We start from the raw sequence: 23,261 nt of genomic DNA on the forward strand, positions 1-23,261 counted from the left end.
TGGGAATCTGGGTACCCCTTGCAGACACACTCTCATCAGGGGCAGCTACATGTGTTCCCAGAATCTTGTGTCCAATGGTTACTTAAGACTCTAGCAACAATGAGAACTTCCCACCCGGCATCCTTCCTCAGGTGGGATTTTTAAAATGTGTTTCTCTCTCAATTTTGGAAGATTCAGATGTAAGTCCCTTGCTCCACCAAATGAGCTAGTCAGTTGAGAATCCCTTATCACCACTGAATGAGCTAGCCAGTATCCTGCATGGAAGCTTTGTAAACAGGAAAAAAATACCATTTGTCATGCTCATCTTGGGGTAATTTTTATTTTAGTGATAAGCAGTAGCTGGACTTAGAATGTGGGAATGTTGCATATTGGAAACAAGAGCAGAAGATTGGGCCAGAAATAATTTAGTGTTTGTTTGCCAGCAGGCATGTGTGTGTTCAACCCCATTTGTATGTGCCTAGAGGAATGGGTTTGCTGGCCTAAGTCTGCAGCCCAGAACCTCTGGGGCAAGGACTCTGCTCCCCACCACTCAGCCTCCACATCTAGACAACTGCAAAAAACAAAATCCTGCCTTTCCAGGTTTTCTTTGAGGAAAAAGATAAGGTACATTATGAAGCATTATTTTTAACAACCATAAACCCCCTTCACTATAAATCATTACAAGTTATATATTTGATTTCCCCTTTGGAGAGTATCTTAGACTCAAATATAAAAAGTTACCACATTTGAGTATAATATGGATTGGTTTAGTAGGCAGGTCGGGGCTCACAAGATGATCACATGCTAAAGGAAGTGCTGTTGGGTGTCATGAGTCCATTTGTAAGGGGACTGTCACAGACTGTGAGGCGAGTGAGTGGTGGCAGCAGACCCTGCGCCCACTTTTGAAATAATGACTGTGACTTGAGTCATTTCTGAGGAACAAGTAAACAAATTCCTTCAGTTTGACTCTAGATTCTTTTCTCAAATCCGTCTGCTTGTGCCCATGAGGAAGTTCCGTCACACATCACTTTGGAGCCGGTCACTCTGAGTCAGACTGAGTAATTGTACTCAGTTTGGTCTCCCTCTCATTTGGTTTTTGCTCCATCCTCTAGATCTACCCTGGTTTTTCTTCCTCCCTGAGAGCCACATAAGCACATTAGTAGCCTTCTTACTCTGAAAAGGCCAAAAGGAAATGTCCACATTATGGAGGAAATCCACTGAGAATAGGGCAGCACAAAATTTGTTGTCTAAATCCAGATGTGCCAGAGAGTAAGAGGATTGTTTTAGTAATTAAGCCAGGACAGTGAGTGTAGACCTCCACTGTAACGAAACGTCAGGCTTCTTAGCGATGACTGCAAACCCAGATGAGAGCATCACCTCCCACCAGACTGACAACAGTTAAAATGTAACTACCAAGTGTTAGTGAAGGTGTTGAGCACTTGAAAGACCCGCTCCTGGGAGTGCACCGAGCTCCATGGCCCTGGGGACGTAGCTCCGTGGGATTTGCCTATAACCACTTTGAAAGTGGTTTCACATGAGCTGCCAAAGATCAATGTGCGCAGGACCTATAATTCAGCAGCTTCCTTCCCACAGCAGAGATGTTTAAATACTCACAGAGACACTGTTTATAGGAACCCAGTGCACCCCAATATCAACATGGGTACATTTAAATGATGGCCTCTATCGATTTGCATAAAGCACAAGCATTTCATTTATTACTGAAAGAAGCAATTCAAAACACAACCATTTTCATGAGTCCCAAATGGCTGGAACTATGCAAGAGTGCATGGATAGGTGAAACTAAATGTAAAAGACTGGGTGCTCAGAAGACAGCTCCGTGGATAAGTTCTTGCTGAACTAGCATGAGGACCTAAGTTTGAATCCCCAGCACCCATATAAAAAGCTGGGTATGGTGGTGAGCATCTGTCCCTGATGCTGAGGGGACAGAGACAGGCAGATCCCCAGAGCTTACTGGTCTCTAGAGCACTAGCCAAAATAGCCAGCTCTGGGTTCACTAAGGTATCATGTCTCAAGTAGGTGGAGAAGAGATACTGGCATTGATCTCCAGCCCCCATAGGCTGGAGATCACAGCCATATGCTCCTGCACACCCATGAACAGGTACATGTGCATACACCACACACCCAAGACAAACAAAAAATAATGAAAGCATGGTATTTGTGTCGGTCAGATTTCCATTACTGTGATCAATATTTGGATGATCTGCTTAGAGGGGTGTATTGGTGTAGCTGGACTTTCCTGGACTGCCTGTCTACAAATAATGACATAGAGAATTATTATTAATTATGAAAGCTTAGCCTTTAGCTCAGGCTTGTCCCACTAACTCTTATAACTTAAATTAACCTGTTTTTATTAATTTATGTTCTGCCATGTGGCTTTTTTTTTAAACCCATCCTTCATTCTATATGTCCAACTTATTGCATACCTTGCTGGCATCCCTGTCTCTCTTCCTCCCAGAATTCTCCTCTCTGCCCAGAAGTCCCACCTATCCTCTCCTGCCTAGTTATTGGCCATTCAGCTCTTCATTAAACCAATCAGAAGGTGCCTTAGGCAGAGACACATCTTTACAGTGTACACAAATATTCCACAATATACTGGGGCACGGTTTGGGAGGTGCTGGGCCATGACTGCTTAGCTCCATTGCTTTGAGGCCTAGGGCAAATCAGTGCATCACAGTGGGACCATGTGGCTGAGGTGGATCAAAATTACTCACCTTAAGCCTGGGAAGCAAAAGAGGTATCACAGTCCCCTTCAGGGGCACGCCCTTCCCATGATCTAGAGACCTTCTACTAAGCCCCACTCTGTTGATGGATGTTGTCTTTGCTCTTTTGAGGGGCCTACCACCCAGCTCCCAAAGAAATCACACAAGGAGGCTTATTCTTAATTATGAATGCCCAGCCTTAGCTTGTCTGTTTCTTGCCAGGTTTTCTTTAAATTATCCTGTCTACCTCTTGCCTCTGGGCTTTCCCCCTTTCTCCTATAAATCTTGCTTTCACTCCTACTCCATGGCTGGCTGTGTAGCTGGGTGGCTGGCCCCTGGGGTCCTCCTCCTTCCCTGGCTACTACTTTTCTCCTCCCAGATTTCTCCTTCTTTGCCTGCCAGCCTCGCCTATCCTTTCTCCTGCCTCACTATTGGCCGTTCAGCGCTTTATTAGACCATCAGGTGTTTTAGACAGGCACAGTAACACAGCTTCACAGAGTTAAACAAATGCAACATAAACAAAAGTAACACACCTTAAAATAATATTCCCCAACACCATCCCTTACTGTTCCCCAATAGCACCACACTGAGGGCCAAGCCTGTACCACACTGAGCTTCAGGGAGCACCTGAGATCCAACCTAGAGCTGCTCAAAAGTTAGGGCAGCGGCTGCTCCTTTGAAATGGAGGAATGCAATTAGGAGGGGCCTCTGAGGTCTCAAAAGCATTTTAAAATTTCCCAGCAAGTGATGGGTCCACAGTTTTGTCCTTTATCCCTCCAACTAGAGAAACATCGTACAAACAAAATAGCACAAGGACTGTGGTGGCCAGGAGAGTCACTCGCCTTCAGAACATCTGCTAGATTGGCCTTTCCGGCCCTCTGTGGCTGAGTGGCACCACATACTGGTTTTGTGACTCAGGAGCATAAACAATGTGTGCCATTTCTAGGCCAGATGGTGGTTGTCACCCCGTGGCTTTCAGAGCTGTCTTTAAGTCCAGCATGACAACAGACTTTGTTCCCTCAGGCTAGGGTGAGGACACCATGAATCGGACACTTCCACCAACCTGCACTGTGCAGAACCAGCAAGATGGAGACCTTCTCCTGTTTTAAACCACTGTGTAAAGACAACAGAGGAGGTGAGCTCTTGCCTCAGGACCACTTCACGTGAGACCTGTTCCGAGAAGAAGAGCAGACTGTGGAGCTCGGAGATGAAGAGCATCTCTGACAGTGGAAACTTCCAAGCCCTGAGACCCTGTCGTGGAACTGAAGGGCAGAATGAACACCAGTGGGAACACAGGAAGAACAGTAAGCGCTGTGATCGGAGAGGAAGGCGGAGGTCTGGGCACACACCGAGACTGGGGTCGGGCACTTGGAGCCTTTTCCTAGGCAGCCACCAGTGGCTTCAGGCAGGGGAGTGAGAACACACTGATCCCATCTGAAAGGGCTCATTCTCTCTGCTGTGCGGAGGGTCATGTAGAGGGCAAGCAAGAAACCACAGAAGCCATCTACAAAGCCATACCGGAAAGGGATGATGGTCGGGGGCTTTGGTGCTGCGACGCAAAATAGAAGTGGATTGTTGTTTGGTTTGGGGGGCAGGGTCTCAATATGTAGCTCGGGGTGGGCTCAGATTCTCCATCCCCTGCTTCAGGTTGCTCAGTGCCGGAGTACAGGCCTCCGCCACCGTACTCAGCCAGCAGTAGGATCTAAGAAGATAGGTTTTGTACCAGAAGGAATTTGCAGGAAGATGGAAGCCACAGTGGTGGAGGAGATGGCTCTGTGGGAAAAGGCACTAGCCGTACAAGTCCACCTAAAATGTCCAGTTCCGAGGCCTGAATCTGTAACCCCGGTACTCCTCATTCAAGATGGGACACGGAGACGGGAGAGTTTGACTAGAACTTCCTGGACCAGCTACAGTGCAAAGAGCAACCGAAACAAGAGAGACCGCTTTGGCAAGGTGAGAAAGGAGAAACAATGTCGACCTTCACACACACACACACACACACACACACCGTGGCACACGTGTGACCACACTCACATACCAGTTAATGGACTTTAAAAATGAATATGAAAAGATCACAGATGCATCTGAGGCTCCTGGTTAGGTGACTGTATTTATGATAGGGTCATATACCAAAAAGGGGACGGATGAGAAACAGATCTGAAGAGAGGAGATGAGGTCTTGCTTTGGTGATCTATTGGACAGCCACATGAATATGCACTAAATAGACGCCTGGGGATGTATTTATTTGCAAGTTACTAGCATGTAAGTGATATTTAAGTCAAGGAACTAGATTTGATCATCTAAAGAGAATATAAATAGCAAAAAGATACAAAGATTTGAGAAAAAGGCAGGCAGACATATGGCCACTGAAGTCACAAGAAGCAAGTATGTCTTGAATGCTTTTGAGAGGTGAGTCATAGGGAAGGGATGCTGTCTGACACATGGAGGGAAGGAAGCTTTGACTTGGGAAGGCTCACTCACATCCTGGAAGGGAAAGCCAGGCAAACGGAACTGAGGAGAGTGGGAGAAAACAGGAAGAGAATAAAGGGAGCCCTCATGATAACTTTCACTGCGATGGTACCAAGGATGGGATGGAGAAAACACTGAACAGGGAGACTGAGTTCCCCTTGGGATTAGAGGTGCTGCAGGGTATTTGCTGGTGGAGACCCAGCTCTGAGGGGAAAGCTGACCCGGGAGACCAGGAGATCCTTCACAGGGAAGAGATGAATGGGTCCCTAGCAGAAGGTGGGACATCCTGCATTCAGGGGTGCCACACACAGGCAGACAGGTTGTTGCTAGAACTACATCCAGGGCTTTCTCCCTGAGTGTGGCAATGACCCTGACTTATGAGCAAAGGGAATGGAATGGTGTTGATGGGACAGAAGCCACATGCAGCAAGAGTTCCCATGAGGCAAGTTAATGGGAAATAGTGAGTCTTCGTTAACTTTAAAGAAAATGGATCTCCTGAGCATGCTAGGGGAAAATAAGGTTTACAAAGTCAGGCCACACTTCTGATCCAGCTGGATGCTTCTATCTAATTCATCTTCATCCAGTTAATTTTCCTAATGGAAACAACTGTGAGAGATGGACATACAACATATGTGTAAAATACGAGACATACAATATATGTGTAAAATACGAGACATATACTATATGTGTAAAATACGAGACATACAACATATGTGTAAAATACGAGACATACAACATATGTGTAAAATACGAGACATACAACATATGTGTAAAATACGAGACATACAACATATGTGTAAAATACGAGACATACAACATATGCGTAAAATACGAGGAGAGTGTGCAACTCAGAGGAGTGGAGGGAACGAGGCAAGGGAGACGGTGCGGGGAAAGCCACGCACGCTGCCTGGCTCCCTTTAACCTTGAGGGCGTTTCCCAGTTTATGGCAAATGGAAAGACAGCCCACAGGAAGCAACAGGAGCAGTGAGCTGTAATTCTAGATAATGTAATCATTATATGTGGAATATTCAATAGAGTGGACAATAAATTATTAGTATGAATAAATGTAAGATGAAATAATGAAGTGAGACCAATGTTAAAACGTCAGTCTCAACCGGGCGGCGGTGCATGCCTTTAATCCCAGCACTTGGGAGGCAGAGGCAGGCGAATCTCTGTGAGTTCGAGGCCAGCCTGGTCTAGAAAGTGAGATCCAGGACAGCCAGGGCTACACAGAGAAACCCTGTCTCAAAAAACAAAAACAAAAGAAAACAGAAGTAAGTCTCACTGGGGATGTAGCACTTGTCTGGATGCTCAAGGTTTGATCTCCAGCTCTGCAGAAAAACATATAAAAATAATTTTTAAAAATGTTCTCTCATGAGCCTGGCAAGATGGTTCATCAGTTAAGGGTGCTCACTGCTCCTGCAGAGGACCAGAGTTCAGTTCCCAGCATCCACAGCATCAGGTGCTCACAACCACCTATGAGTCCAGCTCCAAGGGCTCCAGTGCCCCCTTGTGGCCTCCACTTCTGCATACAAACACGTAAATAAAAACATAAATCTCTTTTTTAAAAGTTCTACCTGTGTCACACTACAGCTTCCATGATGAGATTGATTTTTCTTTTTTTTTTTCTCCTAAATTTTATTTTATTTTGTGGGGGAGGTTGCAAGGGTAGAGGATGGATGCAAAGGAATGGAAAAATGAATGGGATGGAGATGCATGATGTGAAAGACACAAAGAATCAATAAAAAAGGAAGTTTGTTTTTGTTTTTTTAAAAAAAGCTGTGTCTTGGGGCTGGAGAGATGGCTCAGTGAATAGAAGCATTTGCTTTTCTTCTGAAAGAGGACCTGAGTTTGATTCTCAGCACCCACATCAGGCTGCTTACAACTCTCTGTCACTCCAATTCCAGAGGATCTGACACCTCTGACCTCTGTGGACACCTGCTCTCATGTGCACATACCTGCGTGCACACACACAAGCCTAAATATAGTCTTAAATACTGAAAATAAATCTTTAAATATATAAAAATGTTATCTTTGTATCTACCTAAGGATCGATGCAGTAATATTTTCTATCCTCCATATTCTTTTTAATTAACATTTCTAGCTAAGATAGTAACGGGCTTTGTTTTATGGCATTCTCACGGGGCACATCATTGTACTTTGTTCTCACTCCCTACCCCCCACCTCTCCCAGGCCTGGCTTCATATTCTATGAGCACAGATAATGTTGGGGAGTATGAGAACCATGTAGGAAATGTTTATGACCAGACATATGTGGTAACAAATGGATTGAAATGAGTAGATTAAGCCAGGCAGAGGCAGGCAGACTTCTGTAAATTTGAGGCCAGCCTGGTTTACATAGTCAGTTCTGGGTCAGCTGGGACAACATAGTGAAACCATGTCTTAAAAAGGGGCAGAAGGGGGCAGAATTGGCCATAAAGATGGACATAGAAAATAATTTTCCTCAGTATAATAATGTTCCATCCATTAGCCATTAGAGAATTATGGACTTGTGCATATTTAGCATTTTATTAAAGCATAACATCATATGTAAATAATTTACACATATAGTAAGTGTGCAGATATTGAATTTCCACAAAATGAGCACACCCTTGCAATTACCACACAGATCAAGAAATAAAATATTATTAGCAGCCAATGAAGGTGTTTTTTAACATTAACAGTGATAACTAATAGAGTAAAATCAAAAGATGGCTGCCCCAAAAAATTGTATTGAAGATGCCAGAATTCTTTCAGATCAACAGAAGAGGGCGCTCTTGAGCCAGCAATGCGGCAAACCGGCTGCACTTCACCCTTCCTGGTCAGCGAGCCTGGGAAAGGAAGGAACATTTCCAAACGAATGGGAAACTGCAAACACCTAAAAATTGCCATAATATATGTTTAAAAAATCAATATAGAATAAAAATCCCCTTCCACAAAATGAAGCAGGAAGAAACTAAGACACATTAACAGGCTGAGTCCTTCGCAGGCATGAAAAAAAGCGCCCAGAATTACACATTCAAATGATGAAGCTGGACAGACAAGTAACCGGGGAAAGCCTGAAGGAAGAGCGTGTCCTGGAGGTGGAAGAGCTGGTTTGCACCAGATTCCCTGCAAGTGGCAGCCATGATTCCATTCAAAACACTTTGAAAGGGGAGCAGCTGCAGTCCCACGTGGGATAGACCGGCCCGAGAGAACAACACTGCGTGAGTTCCCGTTAGGTGCGGGCCGAGGGCAAGCCACAGTCCATACGTGGAATTGACTAAATCTTGGGTGAAACCACAGCGTTGCCAGTGTGTAGACTGAAAAGATGTAGTCTGAGGCGAGCACCACATATGTAAAGGGAGGGTTGTTGAGGCTGTGTCTCGTGCTGGCGTGGCTACCCCTCCCCCACCCCAGTATCTCCCAGGGTGACCTGACTTGGGAATAAGGTCATGCAGATTTACTTGTTCAGATGAAGCTTTGATGGAGTGGGTGGCCCCTCATCCAAAGCGACTGTGTCCTGAGGGGAAACGTGGGTGCAAGAGCATGTGGGGGAACAGCGTGAAGATGGAGGGCAACAAGAGAATACATTTTCAAAATTTTATAAATACCCAAAGACAGTTTTAAAGAGCCAAGAAAACAGACGACATATTAAAGCAAAATGCATTGGAAATAGAACAATAAAATATTTACTAAAGCAAATGTCAGCCATTTCTGTACATGTAAGGAGACAGTTGCCTCTCAAAGAAAAACACAGGTTCACCACAGAGATTATGTCAGCTGGAGGTGTATTCAGGAGACATGGAGTCAAAATGCGGAGCTGGGAAGTGTAACAGGTGTGCAAAGCCACACAAAAGCAAGACAGGGAGAATGGGATCGGAAAATATTACATTTGGAGAAAAATGTTTCAGATGAGAAACAGAATGGTTTTGTTTGTTTGTTTTTCAAGACAGGGTTTCTGTGTAGCTTTGCACTTTTCCTGGAACTTGCTGTGTAGACCAGGCTGGCCTCAAACTCACAGAGATCCACCTGCCTCTGCCCTGGCCCGATGTGAAGCAGAATTCTTGATGATGCCAAGGACCATAATAATATGTTCCTGACACAGTAACAGCTTCTGCCTTTTCCATAGAAAGTCACAGGTCTATGAGGACAAATACACAAAGTCACACTAAAACTGCAAGTGTTTTTAGCACAACACAGGTCAAATGAAAAAAAAAGTGAGGTTAAGGCAATCTAATCACAATGATCAACAGACTGAAGACACATGGGCAGGACAGGTGCATGCACACATACACACATACGCCTCCCCCAACCCCAATAACATACCCCTACCTCGAGAGCATGCCAGGTAACTGATTCTCTTATACCTCAGAGCCTTCTGAAAGCTGTTGAGATTCAGTGTCGTGGGCTGAATGTGTCACCCCTAAATCTACATGCTGAAGCCTAATCTCCCAGATGATGATATTTGGAGAAGGACCTTTGGTAGACAGCTGGGTTTAGATGAGGGGACAGCTGTGGGAAGGACTTCCATGGAAGGACTCGTGGCCTCATGGGAAGAGACACCAAAGGATTTGTGGTCTTCCTCCTGGCCCACCCTGTTCCCCTTCCTCCCTCCAGTGTGGAAGATCTTGGCAGGCCAAGACTCAAGTCCCTGGTTGTAGCTCAGCTTTGGTCTCACATGCTCAAGACCCCAGGTTCAGTCCCCAGCACTGAACAGGAAAATGTCAGCAATTCTGTAGATTTTCAGAGGTGTGTCTGAAGCACAGGGAAGAAAAATGAGGGAAAAGTCTCAGAGGAGCACAAGTCCTTCGCTCACACGGATCCCCTAAGGGGAAGGAGAGGAAAGAAGAGGAATAATGAGCAAACTGTTTCAAGTGTTGTGTGAAGCATTCATCTGTGCCCTCGTAAGCTCCACGAATTCCAAGCAAGGTGATACCAAATGCTGGAGACTGGGGTGTCTACAGCAAGGTAGCAGAAGAGGGTTCCCCAGCATCTGTCCCCTTGAAAAATCACCACTTGGAATGACTGCTCAGAAGACCTTCGCATGCTTTAAGGAAGCCTGTTGAAGGAAGGGTCTGCAGGGAGCACAGACACAGGAAAGAGGGCTTTTGTGGGGAGGACAGAAGACGGCTTCACTGACCCACACCACCCCTCCCTTCAGCATGAGGGAGGAGGGGAGAACTGAACACCCAGATTCACTGTGAACAAGGTCCAACCACAAACCCTGGGGGAGAAGCAAAGCCAACGAAACTTAACTAGCAAAGAGAAGAAGGGTGTTTAAATGTAATTGAAAATGGGGTAGGAGACATTAAAATAGTTACAAAGTTAAAGTAAAGCAGAAGCCGGGTGGTGGTGGTGCACACCTTTAATCCCAGCACTCGGGAGGCAGAGGCAAGCAAATCTCTGTGAGTTCGAGGCCAGCCTGGGCTACAGAGTGAGTTCCAGGAAAGGCGCAAAGCTACACAGAGAAACCCAGTCTCAAAAAAATAAACAAACAAGCAAAACAACAACAAAAACAGACAACATCATTTCATTAGTGAATGTCCTATGGTCCAGCAATGCCACCCTTGGGTTACACACTCAAGGGAACCACCTCAGTAGGTCAGAGAGATGCCTGCACTCCCGTGTTCATGTAGCACCTCTAAACACAGTCCAGTGCACATTGTGGGAGTGAAAGTGAGGTAGACAGTGGGCTGTTATCCAGCCAAAAGAGAAAGGGATCCTGTCATCCGTCACAAGGCTTCCCCGGAGGCCATTATCCTGAGAGAACTAAGAGACACAGAGGTGTAAGCCCTGCATGTGCTCACTTATATGTAGAATCTACATCTGAAGAACTCACAGAAGCCGAGGGTGGGGTGGTGGTTGCCAGGAGCTGTGGGGTGGGGAGACATGGGAAGAGAGTTCCAGAGACCCAGTGAACAGCAAGACTACTATAGTGAATAATACTCTACTGTACGTCAGAAATTTGCGGGAGCAAGTCTTAAATATTCCCTCCACACACACAGCCCTTTACTATGTGAGAGGATGGATGTGCTGACTAACTTGCTGGTCATGTTGTTGGCCACAGCCGGAATAAATTAGAACTCTCTGGTAAGATAAGTGAAAAAACTCCACATGTTAGGAAAATTTGAAGTATAAGCTTTTAGAGGAAGTCGAGTGAAGGTATAATATTATAGTGACTATCTGTGAAATTTTATAGCTTGAAAACTGTTCCAAAATTTAAAAATTAAGCCATGGAAGACAGACTATAAAATGGGTAAAAAGGTATGATTGATAAATGATAGAGAGAGAGAGAGGTAGGTGATAGATAGATGGGTATGGACTAATTAAAGAATTACATTCAGAATTGAATTTATAGAATTCATGCAACACTAATGAGAGATCATCTGAATTAAAATGTGTAAGTTATTAGGGAACACTTCATAAAAGAGGCTGGAGGGATGGTCAGTACGCGAGTTAGAGGGCACTCAGCCTCATTATTAATCAGGGAAATGTAAATTGACAGCACACGGAGGACCCCACTTCACACCTATTAGGAGGCAGATAAGTATATAAAATAACCAGGCCTCTCATTAACCCCTGATTAGAAGTTCAAACAGTGCGACTGCCTTGGAAAACGTTTCAATAGTTTTTATGAAGCTAATTACCTACCGTGGATGTAGCAATTCTACAGCACATCCCCAAGAGAAATGAAAATCCATCTTTCCCCAAATGACTTAGGCACAAATATTTATAGTATATTTATTCATAATAGATGAAGCCTAAAAATCACTCAAATGTTTATCAGGCAAATAGGGAAATAGTGATATGGTACTCACCAATGAAAAAGGAATGGATTGCTGATGTGTACAACAGCAGAGATAAATCTTTAAAGAAACTTAGTTTCAGAAAAGTAGGGAGAAGTGATGTATACATACAGATAGATTAGATAATAGATAGGCAGCTGATAAAAGATAGACGAGAGATAGGTAGGTGGATTAATATAGCTGATATGGATATGGATATAAAGAGGAAGTCCGAGACAGAATTTATTGTGGGGATTGGCTCCTATGATTATGGCAACTGAGAAGTTCTGCCATCTGAGGTCCACAAGATGGGGCTGGGAAAGCTGCTGGCTCTAATTTAGTCTGATTCTAAAGGCTTGGAAAGCTGGGTGGGGTGGGTAGAGTTGGTGCTGTAAGCCCTGGAGATGGCCGACCCAAGGACAGGGAGCGGTAACTGCCCTAGCTCAGGAAAGGAGGCACCTTCTCTACATTTTTGTCCTCTCCAAGCCTCACACGTGGGGTGATGTCTCCCTACACTAGGGAGGACAGGTCTTGACTCTAATCTCTTGCAGAGACATCCCCACAGGTGCAGAGATCATGGTTACAGGTGCTCGAAGCCTGCCTTAGCGCCGTCAACCTGGCCTGGGAAAGGACTACATATGTAAGTGAAGAAGTCGGACGCACAGGGGTCATCCTGTGTAAGGCCTTCCATGTGAAGTTCACAAACAGATAAGCTCATCTCTGGTGATGAAAACCAGAATACCTCCTGTTTGGGGTGGAGAAGAATTTGCTAGAAAGTAGCACAAAGAACTTTTGGGAGATGAGGAAAATGTTTTCTATGTTGGTTTAAGAGGGACTTCATAGGTGTGCACATTTGTGGCATAAGCCATTCCTCCCTGAAGCTGCATCTTAGGGCAGAGCGGATGTATGTGAAAAGGACCTGGTGCACAAGGATGAGGACCTGGTTGGATTCCCAGAGCCCATGAAAAGCTGGTTACCTCTGTAACCTGTGCGCCTCTTTAAGATGGCAGAGGAGATGGGAGAACCCTGGGATGCTCCAGCCAGCTGGCCTGGTATCCGAAGCTGTGAGCAAGAGCTGTATCTCAGACAAGGTGGAAATCAAAGACTGAGCTGGTCCTCTGTCCTCTACATGCTCACTGTGGCACACACGTGTCCCCTACACACACGCGCACGCACACACACACACACACACACACACACACACACACACATTTTGAGAAACCTGTATTTTAAAGTAATTTGTAGAATTAAACCTTAAATTCAATCACATATTATTACAATATTTTGATTTCTGTAATTCTTCTGCTATGGTTATCAGAGAAGTCACAATGTAACTAGAGGCATACCTAGGTCTTCTAGAACATGAATGTAATTTTAAAGGCTTATTGTGACCAACAGGACTGAATTTCATAAATGCAAACTAGGCATGAATATAAATATAATTTTAAACAATACATAGTATAAAATCACATTTTTTAAAGAAGATGACAAATACCATAAACATTACCTAATTTTTTGACATTTTTTGCCCAAAACCCTGTGTTTTTCTATGTTTTGGCTGCATTTTCTTTGACTGCCTGTTCATAGAACAGCAAGTTTGCAGAATTTTCTCCAGAAAGAGAGCTTGCTCTTCTGGCATAATTAGTACAATTTTTGTTATTGCCTTTGAGACAAGAGTCTGACAGTGTAACCCTGGCTAGCCTGGAACTTACTACAAAGACCAAGGTAGCTTCAAGTTGGCAGTGATCCTCCTGCCTCTGACTTCTGAGTGCTGAGATTGTAAGAGTACGCCAGCACACCCAGCTTGAAGTAACTGTCTTATGATTCATCGTTAGACTACAGAAGAGGTGCAACTTTGCCTTCAGAAAACATTCTTTGTGACTGTGTCACAGGCCTATGCCTTGTAGGAAATTTTTTAAGGGATTCCTATACAAGTGCACATTATTATTTACAATTGAGTATGCTATATTATTATTATTGTTGTTGTTGTTATCATTATTATTTTTATTTTTTAATTTTTTTGGTTTTGCAAGACAGGGTTTCTCTGTGTAGTATTGGTGCCTGTCCTGGAAGGAACTCACTCTGTAGCCCAGGCTGGCCTCGAACTCACAGAGATCCACCTGCCTCTGCCTCCTGCGTGCTGGGATTAAAGGCAGGCGTGCGCTGTCGCCAACGCCGCCGCCGCCGCCGCCGCCGCCGCCGCCGCCGCCGCCACCACCACCACCACCACCCGACTGAGTATGCTACATTATTGAATGTATTTCTGACCAAAGAGCACTTTTATTTTGATTAGATATCTGTGAGAATCATATCCTGAGCTTAGCATCATCTTCGTCTAACAAGGTTTATCAGAGTTCACTGTGGACCAGCTGCTCTGTGCCTCTACCAACATCATTGTAGTGCTGGGCACACACTCTTATCACAGCAGGACCACCAGTCCATACCTGTATGTCAACTCACAGGGCTGACATTTGAGGGGTGGCAGGATTTTGGGGAGCATTCCTGCACTAGGCCACCTTGCAATAACAGCTCCACAGAAATGATGACAAACAGATTGACTCTATTAACCCTAAGAATCCCAAACTCCATTGGCACCCCTGACTCCTCACCCCTCTCAACCAGATCCAAGTAGCACCCAGCCTGAGGAAGTATGACCAAGAGAAATTTGATAAAGAAATAACCCTCTAACTGTGGTTATGATAAATGTCACACTAGTACAAACTTCACAGAAATGTGACATTTTAACACATTGCTAGGTCTCTTTATGGGGCCCAGGAAAGAGCCTCTGCATGTGGGTGGTCTAAAGATTCCTCTCATTAAATGGGTTTCTATCTCTAATCCTTTGCCACTTGTTGAAAGAACATGCCTCTCATTCCAATCATGCAAAAGCATCAGCCATTTCCTTTTCTTCAAAATAAAAAAAAATTCAGATGTGTGTGGTGTGTGTGTGTGAGAGAGAGACAGACAGACAGACAGAGAGAGAGACAGAGAAAGGAGACAGAGACAGGGAAGAGAGACAGAGACAGAGATACAGAGAAGGGAGACAGAGACAGAGAGACAGAGACAGACAGAGAAGGGAGACATTCCATTCTTTTAAAAATAAGAATGAGCAAGCCTTCTAACACATTCCAAAACCCAAATTTATCCCACAATTAGTAATTCAGAGGATGCCAAAGAAAGCCAATCCCATGCAGTGAATGCTCTAAGTTGAACTGCAGTGGCCCCTGTGGGAAATGAAAAGCTTACATGAAGTGAACAGAATGTGTGTGGAATCAGCCTGGGTACCACTCAGATAAAGAAAATGTGCTGGCTGGAGAGATGGCTCAGAGGTTAACTCAGAGGTTAAGAGCACTGACTGCTCTCCCAGAGGTCCTGAGTTCAATTCCCAGCAACCACATGGTGGCTCACAACCACCCATAATGAAATCTGGTGCCGTCTTCTGGCCTGCAAGGACACATGTAGGTAGAACACTGCATACATAATAAATAAATCTAAAAAAAAAAAGAAAAGGTGCTGGTAGACACAGTGAGTTTTAAATGTTGAAAACATTTTTGCTTATGTGTATATATATGTGTGTCTGTGTAGGGGTTTGTGTATATGAATGCAGTGCCTGCAGAGGCCAGGAGAGGGTGCCAGATCCCCTGGAGCTGGACTGGCAGAGAGTTGGGAGCCTCCTGGTGTGGGTAACTCCTGGTGTGGGTCCCCTGCTAGAGCAGTATGTGGTCTGAACCTGGGAGCCGCCTCTCCAGCCCTACAGTGGAGCTTTATCAGACACACACACACACACACACACACACACACACACACACACACACACACAAATGGCATCCTTTCCCTTGTAGAGAGATGCATAGAACTGGAGACCACTGTGTCCTAAAGGGAATGTGGGAGGAAATACTTGTCAGGAGGAGCAACAAAAGCAGTTTTGTGTTTTCTCTCATATGTGGAATTTGGGGTAAAAAATAAAGGTCATGAAAGCAATGAAGGAACCGTTAGAAACATGGAAGGGGAAGGAGAGGGAGAAGGAGGGTAATGGAGGGTAAGTAGAGTATGTGCATGTATGGAAATGTAACCTTTTAGAGTAGTGGTTCTCAACCCTCCTAACGCTGTGATCCTTGAACACAGCTCCTCATGTTGGGGTGGCCCCCAACCAGAAAGTTGTTTCTTGCTACTTCATAATTGTAATTTTGCTGCTATTATTAATTGTAATGTAAATATTTGCAGTATATCTGATATGTGATCCCAAAAGGTTCACGACCCACAGGTTGAGAACCACTGTGTTAGCATGTACAATTAATGTGTGCTACTTAAAATTTAGAAGTTATATTCATTCTGTGTTATAGTCTATAAGGATGTGTGTGAAACATAATGTGCATGCTTCAGTTAAAAATACCGTATTGCTAAAACTGCTAACAGGGCTGGAGAGATGACTCAGTGGTTAAGAGCACTGACTGCTCTTCCAGAGGTCCTGAGTTCAATTCCCAGCAACCACATGGTGGCTCACAACCACCTGTAATGAGATCTGGTGCCCTCTTCTGGCCTGCAGGGACACATGCAAGCAGAATACTGTATACATAATAAATAAATCCTTTAAAAAAAAAAACTGCTAACAATCTTCTAGAATTAATCATAATCTTTTGGGGGTACTGATGGCTTCTGATCAAACAGGGCATGAGGTATGAAAGGCTGGGGTGGTTTTGGTAATTTCATAAGTCAACAGTGATATTTGTTATATCAGTTGACTCTTTCACAAAAGATTTATCTATAGCACAAGATGCTGTTGGGTACCATGTTACCCACAGCAGAACATCTTTCAAATTTGGAACCAACCTTTTCGACTGTTACTCAACTCCTACTGTTGCTATAGTAACTAAATTACTGTCTCATCTTCCTAATCCAACAGCATGCACAGCATCTTTACCTGGGGGATACTCCATCTCGGGAAAGCACTTTCTTTGCTCTTCTACAAGAAGTTCCTTGTGCATTCAACTTCTATGATACACTTGTAACATTTCAGTCACGTGACCAGACTCCACTTCTGACTCCATTTCTCACCATTTCTACCATATCTGCAGTTGCTTATTCAAGTCTTTGAACTCAAAATCATCCATTTTGGAGCAAACTTCTAAACTCCTATGAGTGCTAATATTTTGGCCTCCAATGAATCATGATTTTCTTTTCTTTTTCTCTGTGTGTGTGTGTGTGTGTGTGTGTGTGTGTGTGTGTGTGTGTCTGTGTCTGTGTGTCTGTGTGTCTGTGTCTGTGTTTTAACACAGAGTCTCATATAGACTAAGCTAGCTTTAAACACTGTGGAGCTGAGGCCAGCAGTTCTAGTTGGCTTTTCTGTTGCTGTGATAAAACACTGACCGACATGGAAGGAAAGGGTTTATTTCACCTGACAGGTTATAGTCCATCTCTAAGGAAAGCCCAGGCAGGGGCTCAAGGAAGCAGAAACCATGGGGAATGGCACTTTACTTGTTTGTCCCTCTGTCTTGCCCAGCTAGCTTTCTGACATAGTCTGGACTCACCCTGCCTAGGGATGGCACCACCCACAGTGGTGTGGGCCCTCTGAAGCCAATTATCTATACTTTCCCGGTTTCTGTAGTTACCCCAGGTTATGTACTTGGAGCTAGGAACCACAAATAAGAAAAGACATGTGAGTGGGGTGGGGGGAGGCATACACCTTGAATCTTCACACTCAGGAGGCAGAGGCAGGTAGATTTCTGTGGGTTTGGGGCCAGCCTGCTCTATATAAGGAGCTCCTGACCAGCCAGGGCTAGATAGAATACACGAAAGACCCTGTTTTGGGGTAGCAATTTGTCTTTCTGGGTCTCGTTACCCCACTAGTGAATGAGGGTTCTTTGTTCCCCACCTCCTGGCCAGCATTTGTTATCAATTGTTTTCTTGATCTTGGCGGTTGTGACTTGGTTGAGAGGAAATCTCAAAATAGTTTTAATTTGAATTTCCCTAATTGCTAAAAATGTTGAATAAGTGTATTTCTTAGGCATTTTTATTTCTTCTTTTGAGAACCCTCTGTTCAGATCGGTACCCCATTTTTCAGTTGGGTTGTTTTCTTGAGTCTTTGTTTTGAGTTCCTTATGTATCCTGGATACTAGTCCCTATCAGATGCATAGCTGGCAAAGGTTCTCTCCCACTCTGTGGGCCTCATCTTCACTAGTCTGTGTTTTGTTTGTTTGTTTCTTTCTTTCTTTGTTGTTTTGCTGGACAGATGTTTCGTAGTTTCATGAGGATCCACTGCCCATTGTTGGCCTTAATTATTCCCGGGCAGAGGGAGACCTAGTCAGAAAGTACTTCCCTACATCTGTATCTTCTGGGGCTCTGCCTCTCTTTTCTCCTAGCAGTTTCAGGTTTCACACTGAGGTCTTTGATCCATATGGAGCTAATTTTTGTGCAGAGTGACAATGGGTCTAATTTCATTCTTCTACATGTGGACATCCAGTTTTTCAAGCATTATTTGTTGAAGTTTTTTTTCCTCCAATGTATGTTTCTGACATCTTTGTCAAATATCACATGGCTGTAGTTAAGTACATTCATGTTTGGTCTTCTATTTTATTCTATTGGTCTACATGTCTGTTTTTGTGAAAATACCATGCTGTTTTTATTACTATGACTCTGTAATATACCCTAAAATTTGGAGTGGTAATTCCTCCTGTATTTTTCATTGTGCTTAGAATTGCTTTGGCTACTATCTTTTGGTTACTGTCTTTTGTGGTCCTATGTGAATTTCAGAATTTTTTTTTTCTATTTCTGTGGAGATTTTGATTAAGATTGCACTGAATCTGTAAATGGCTTTTGGTAGAATGATCATTTTCACGTTAATTCTATCTATCCATGAGCATGGAAAGTCTTTCCATTTTTCTAATTTTTCTTAGTCTCTTTCTTCAGAGCTTTAAAGTTTTCCTTGTAGAGTTCTTTTACTTCCTGGGTTTGTACCTCGGTATGTTACTGCTCTGAGGCTTTTGTGAGTGGAAGTGTGTCCACAATCTCTTCCTCACTACAGCTGTTGTTGGTGTATGGAAAGGAAACTGATTTTTGTAAGTTAATGTCACATTCTGCCCACTTTGTTGAAGTTATTGATCATTTCTACAAGTTTTCTGGTGGTGATTTTTGGTGTCTCTTACACATAATTTGTTATCATCTATATATAAGAATATTGAATAATCTCTTCCTCTTACCTTATTGCCCCATCTAGTACTTTAAGACAGTATTGAAAGGGAGTGGGGACAGTGGACATCCTTGTCTCCTTCCTGATTTTAATGCGGTGCTTCAAGTGTTTCTCCACTTAGGATGATGTAGGCTGTGGGTTTGTCATATATGGCTTTTATTATGCTGAAGTATGTTCCCTCCAGCCCTACTCTAGGACTTTTATCATGAAGGCATGCTGGATTTTGTCAAACACCTTTTCTGCAGCTATTAAAATGATCATATGGTCTTTGTCTTTCAGTTCATTTATATGATTTATTATCTCCAGAGTAAAGCTAACTTCATTGTGGTGGATGATCTTTTTTATATATACCGCGTTCTGTTTCCAAGTTCTTCATTGACTATTTTTACAACTATGTTCATCAAGACTATTGGCTTATAGTTTTGATGTGTTGTTGTTATTGCTGTCTTTACTGGGTTTTGGTGTTAGAGTAATGCTGGTGTGGTGGTTTGAAGGGAAATAGCCCCCAAAGGGAGTGGCACTATTAGGAGGTGTGGCCTTGTGGAGGAAGTGTGTCACTGTGGGGGCGGGCTTTGAGGTCTCTTTTGCTCAAGCTTCCCTCAGTGTGACAGTCAGTTGACTTCTTGCTGATTTCTGGTCAAGACATAGTGGATTCCACATCTGCCTGCACACTGCCCTGCCCCACATCATGATGATAATGAACCTCTGAAACTGTGAGTGCCTCAACTAAATGTTTTCTTTATAAAAGTTGCCATGATCATGGTGTCTCTTCACAGCAATAAAAACCTTAACTGAGATAATCGGTTCATGGAAAGAGTTTAGAAGTACTTCTCTTCCTTCCTCCCTTCCTCCCTTCCTTCCTTCTTTTCTTCCTTCTTCCTTTCTTCCTTCCTTCCTTCCCTTCCTTCCTTCCTTCCTTCCCTCCCTCCCTCCCTCCCTCCCTCCCTCCCTCCCTCCCTCCCTCCCTCCCTCCCTCCCTCCCTCCCTCCCTTCTTTCTTTCTTTCTTTCTTTCTTTCTTTCTTTCTTTCTTTCTTTCTTTCTTTCTTTCAAGTAATTTAAGAAGTATTGGCTGTAGGTCTTCTTTGAAAGTCTGGTAGAATTCTGTTGTGATCTGGACCTATGCTTTTTTCAGTTGGAAGACCTTTTATCACTGTTTCCTTCGCCTTATTTGTTATGGTTCTGTTTAAGGTGTTGATCTCTTCTTGGTTTAACTTCAGCAGTTTGGATGAATCTAGAAATGTATTCATTTCTTTTATGTTTTATAACTTAATGAGTATAGGTCTTTAAAGCATTCCCTTAGAATATTCTTAATTAATATACTGTCTCTTGAAATGTTTCCCTGTTCATAACTGATTCTGTTAATCTGTGACATCTGTTTCTTTCTTTTGGTTAATTGGGCTAAAGGTCTGTTGATCTTATTACTCTTAAAAAAATTCATCTTAGATTCATTGATTCTTTGTATTTTCTTTGTTTCTAGTTTATTCATTTTTGTTCGTGTTTTTCCAAATTCTTGGGTTGCATCATTAAGTGGCTTTTGTACTTTCTGTTGCTTTTATTTGTTTGTTTTTAATGTAATCATTTAGAGCCATAAATTTCCCTCATAGGACTGTTTTTAATGTATTCTAGAGGTCTTATTGTGTTATCATTTCCATTTAATTCCAGACATTTTTAGATTTCTTTCTTGATTTCATTTTTGACCCATTCATTATTCCATGATATGTTTCTTAATCTCCATGTGTTTGTGTAATTATTAGGGTTTTGTTTGCTGTTGATTTTAAGTTTTATTGCATTGTGGTCAGCAAGAATACATAAAATCATTTCAATTTTCTTAATTTGTTAAGATTTGTTTTGTGGGGGGCTGGAGAGATGGCTCAGTGGTAAAGAGCACTGCTATTCCTCTAGAGGACCCAGGTTCAATTCCCAGCACTTGCATGGCGGCTCACAATTGTCCATAACTCCAGTTCCAGGGGATAGGCAGATAAAATACTCATACACATAAAATAAAATAAATAAATCTTTTAAAAAAAGGATTTGTTTTGTGTCCCAAGATCTGATCTATTTTAGAGAAGCTCCCATGGGCTGCTGAGTAGAATGTATATTTTATGGTGTTTGGTGGCTATCTGTTAGATCTGTTTTATGTATAATGTCATTCAATGCTGACGCTTCTGTTTATTTTTTGTCTAGATGAACTGTCTATTGGAGAAGGTGAGGTGTTCAAATCACCCACTATTACTGAGTTGCAGTTAATCTGTGTCTCTAATTCCAATAGCATACTTTTATGAAATTAATTGTGCCAAAGTTTGCTGCATATATGTTTAGGATTGCAGTGTCTTCTTGGATCACTGTTCCGTGGTAGAATGAAGCATCCTTCTTTATCTCTTCTGATTGGTTTTGTTTTGAAGTCTATTTTTTTTTTAACTATTAGGATAGTGACACCTGCTTGCATCCTGGTCCCATTTACTTAAATACCCCCTTTTCATCCTTTTACTTTAGGATGAGTTCCTTTCTTTCTTTCTTTCTTTCTTTCTTTCTTTCTTTCTTTCTTTCTTTCTTTCTTTCTTTCTTTCTTTCTTCCTTCCTTCCTTCCTTCCTTCCTTCCTTCCTTCCTTCCTTCCTTCTTTCTTTCTTTTTTTAAAACAGGGTTTCTCTGTGTAGCTTTGGAGCCTGTCGTGGAACTCACTCTGTAGACCGGGCTGGCCTTGAACTCACAGAGATCCACCTGCCTCTGCCTCCTGAGTGCTGGGATTAAAGGCATATGCAACCACCACCCAGCTGGGATGAGTTTCTTGTAAACAGAAGAAACATGGATTTAGTTTCTTAGTCCATTCAGCTAGCCTGTGTCTTTTAGTTGGAGGTCGTTAACATTTAAAGTTGTTATTGAAAAGCATGTGTTGATTGCAGTAGTTTAATTTGTTTTGGCTGTGTACTCTTAGTCCTGTTTTGTGTTTCGGTAATTGTGACTTCTTTTGTCTTCTTTCTATAGTCTATCAGCTATGCTTAATTCTCTCTTCAGTCCAGAGTGTTGCTTCCCATAGTCTCTGTAAGGCTGGTTTGGGTTGGGCATGAATTCTTTTAGCCTGTTTATGTCATGGGACATTTTTCTTTCTCCTTCAACTATGGCAGATAGTTTTGCTGAATACTGTCTTCTAGAACTTGGAGTGCATTGTTCCAGGTTCCTCCGGCTTTTAAGGTTTTCATTGAGATGTCAGCAGCTATTGTGATGGATTTTTCTTTGTATTTGACTTGCAGGTTTTTGTTTACTTGTTTGTTTTGTAGCCTTCAACACTCTTTCTTTGTTCTGTATATTTAGTGTTCTAACTATAATATGCCACAGGGATCTTCTTTTTTGGCCATGTCTATTTGGTGTCTTGTGTTTGTATAGGTTTGTCTTTCCTTAATTTGGGGAATTTTTTCCCATGATCTTGTTGAGGGTATGGTTTGTGCTACTGACTTAGGATGATTCTTCTTCATCTGTGCCTACAACATGAAGAGTTGGTTTTTTTCATGGTGTTGCATAATTCTTGGATGTTTCTTTTGTGTGTTTTAAAGTTTTTATATATTTTGCTTAAGTGGCCACATTCCCCCCTCTGTGGGGGTCTCTGCAAACACCATGGCCAGCAGAGTATTAATCCAGGAGATGCAAGAAAGAGAGTCAGTTCAACACGACTCAGTAGTCAGTGTTGGTTCAAATTTTGTGAGTCAGACACTGGGCAGTTTATTTTAGGCATATTTAAGCACAGCACAATCTGGAAGAAAAGTTTCCTGGTGACAACTCAATCTTGTGTGTCCCACAAAGCTTAAGACATGATTACGTAGAAACTCTTGTAAAGTTTGAGTAACATCTTCCATTAAGATGAGAGGTTAACTGAGGAGGCGGCCTCAAGGTAAACAATGCTCCTGAGAAGGGTCTCAGGGAGGATGTGCAACTATAGATTGACTGAGCTAAATATAAGAGTCTAGGTGAGCTGGTGTGTCCTGGTTATTCACCTAGTGCTAAGGTCACCAGGCCATTAACCACACCATTCCCAGGTTATACATTTCTTCGCTTTGAAGAGACAACCCTGCATGTTTAACATTCCTGGTTTCCCTAGAGTTTATCTGTAAGCACAGAACCCACATGCTTCCTACATCTACTTCATC

At 43.0% G+C, this 23,261-nt stretch overlaps 1 long non-coding RNA gene across 1 annotated transcript in view; it reads left to right on the plus strand.

Annotated features, from left to right (window-relative positions):
• Positions 1-8,000: 8,000 nt before the first annotated feature.
• Positions 8,001-23,261, plus strand: part of LOC121828280 (uncharacterized) — a 29,866-nt gene continuing 14,605 nt past the window's right edge. The window contains exon 1 of the long non-coding RNA XR_006070763.2: positions 8,001-8,373. This is a non-coding gene — a long non-coding RNA (uncharacterized LOC121828280). The remainder of the gene's footprint in view (positions 8,374-23,261) is intronic.

This window comes from Peromyscus maniculatus, chromosome 3 (assembly GCF_049852395.1).
Source record: "Peromyscus maniculatus bairdii isolate BWxNUB_F1_BW_parent chromosome 3, HU_Pman_BW_mat_3.1, whole genome shotgun sequence".
In the NCBI taxonomy this organism is placed as follows: Eukaryota; Metazoa; Chordata; class Mammalia; order Rodentia; family Cricetidae; genus Peromyscus; species Peromyscus maniculatus.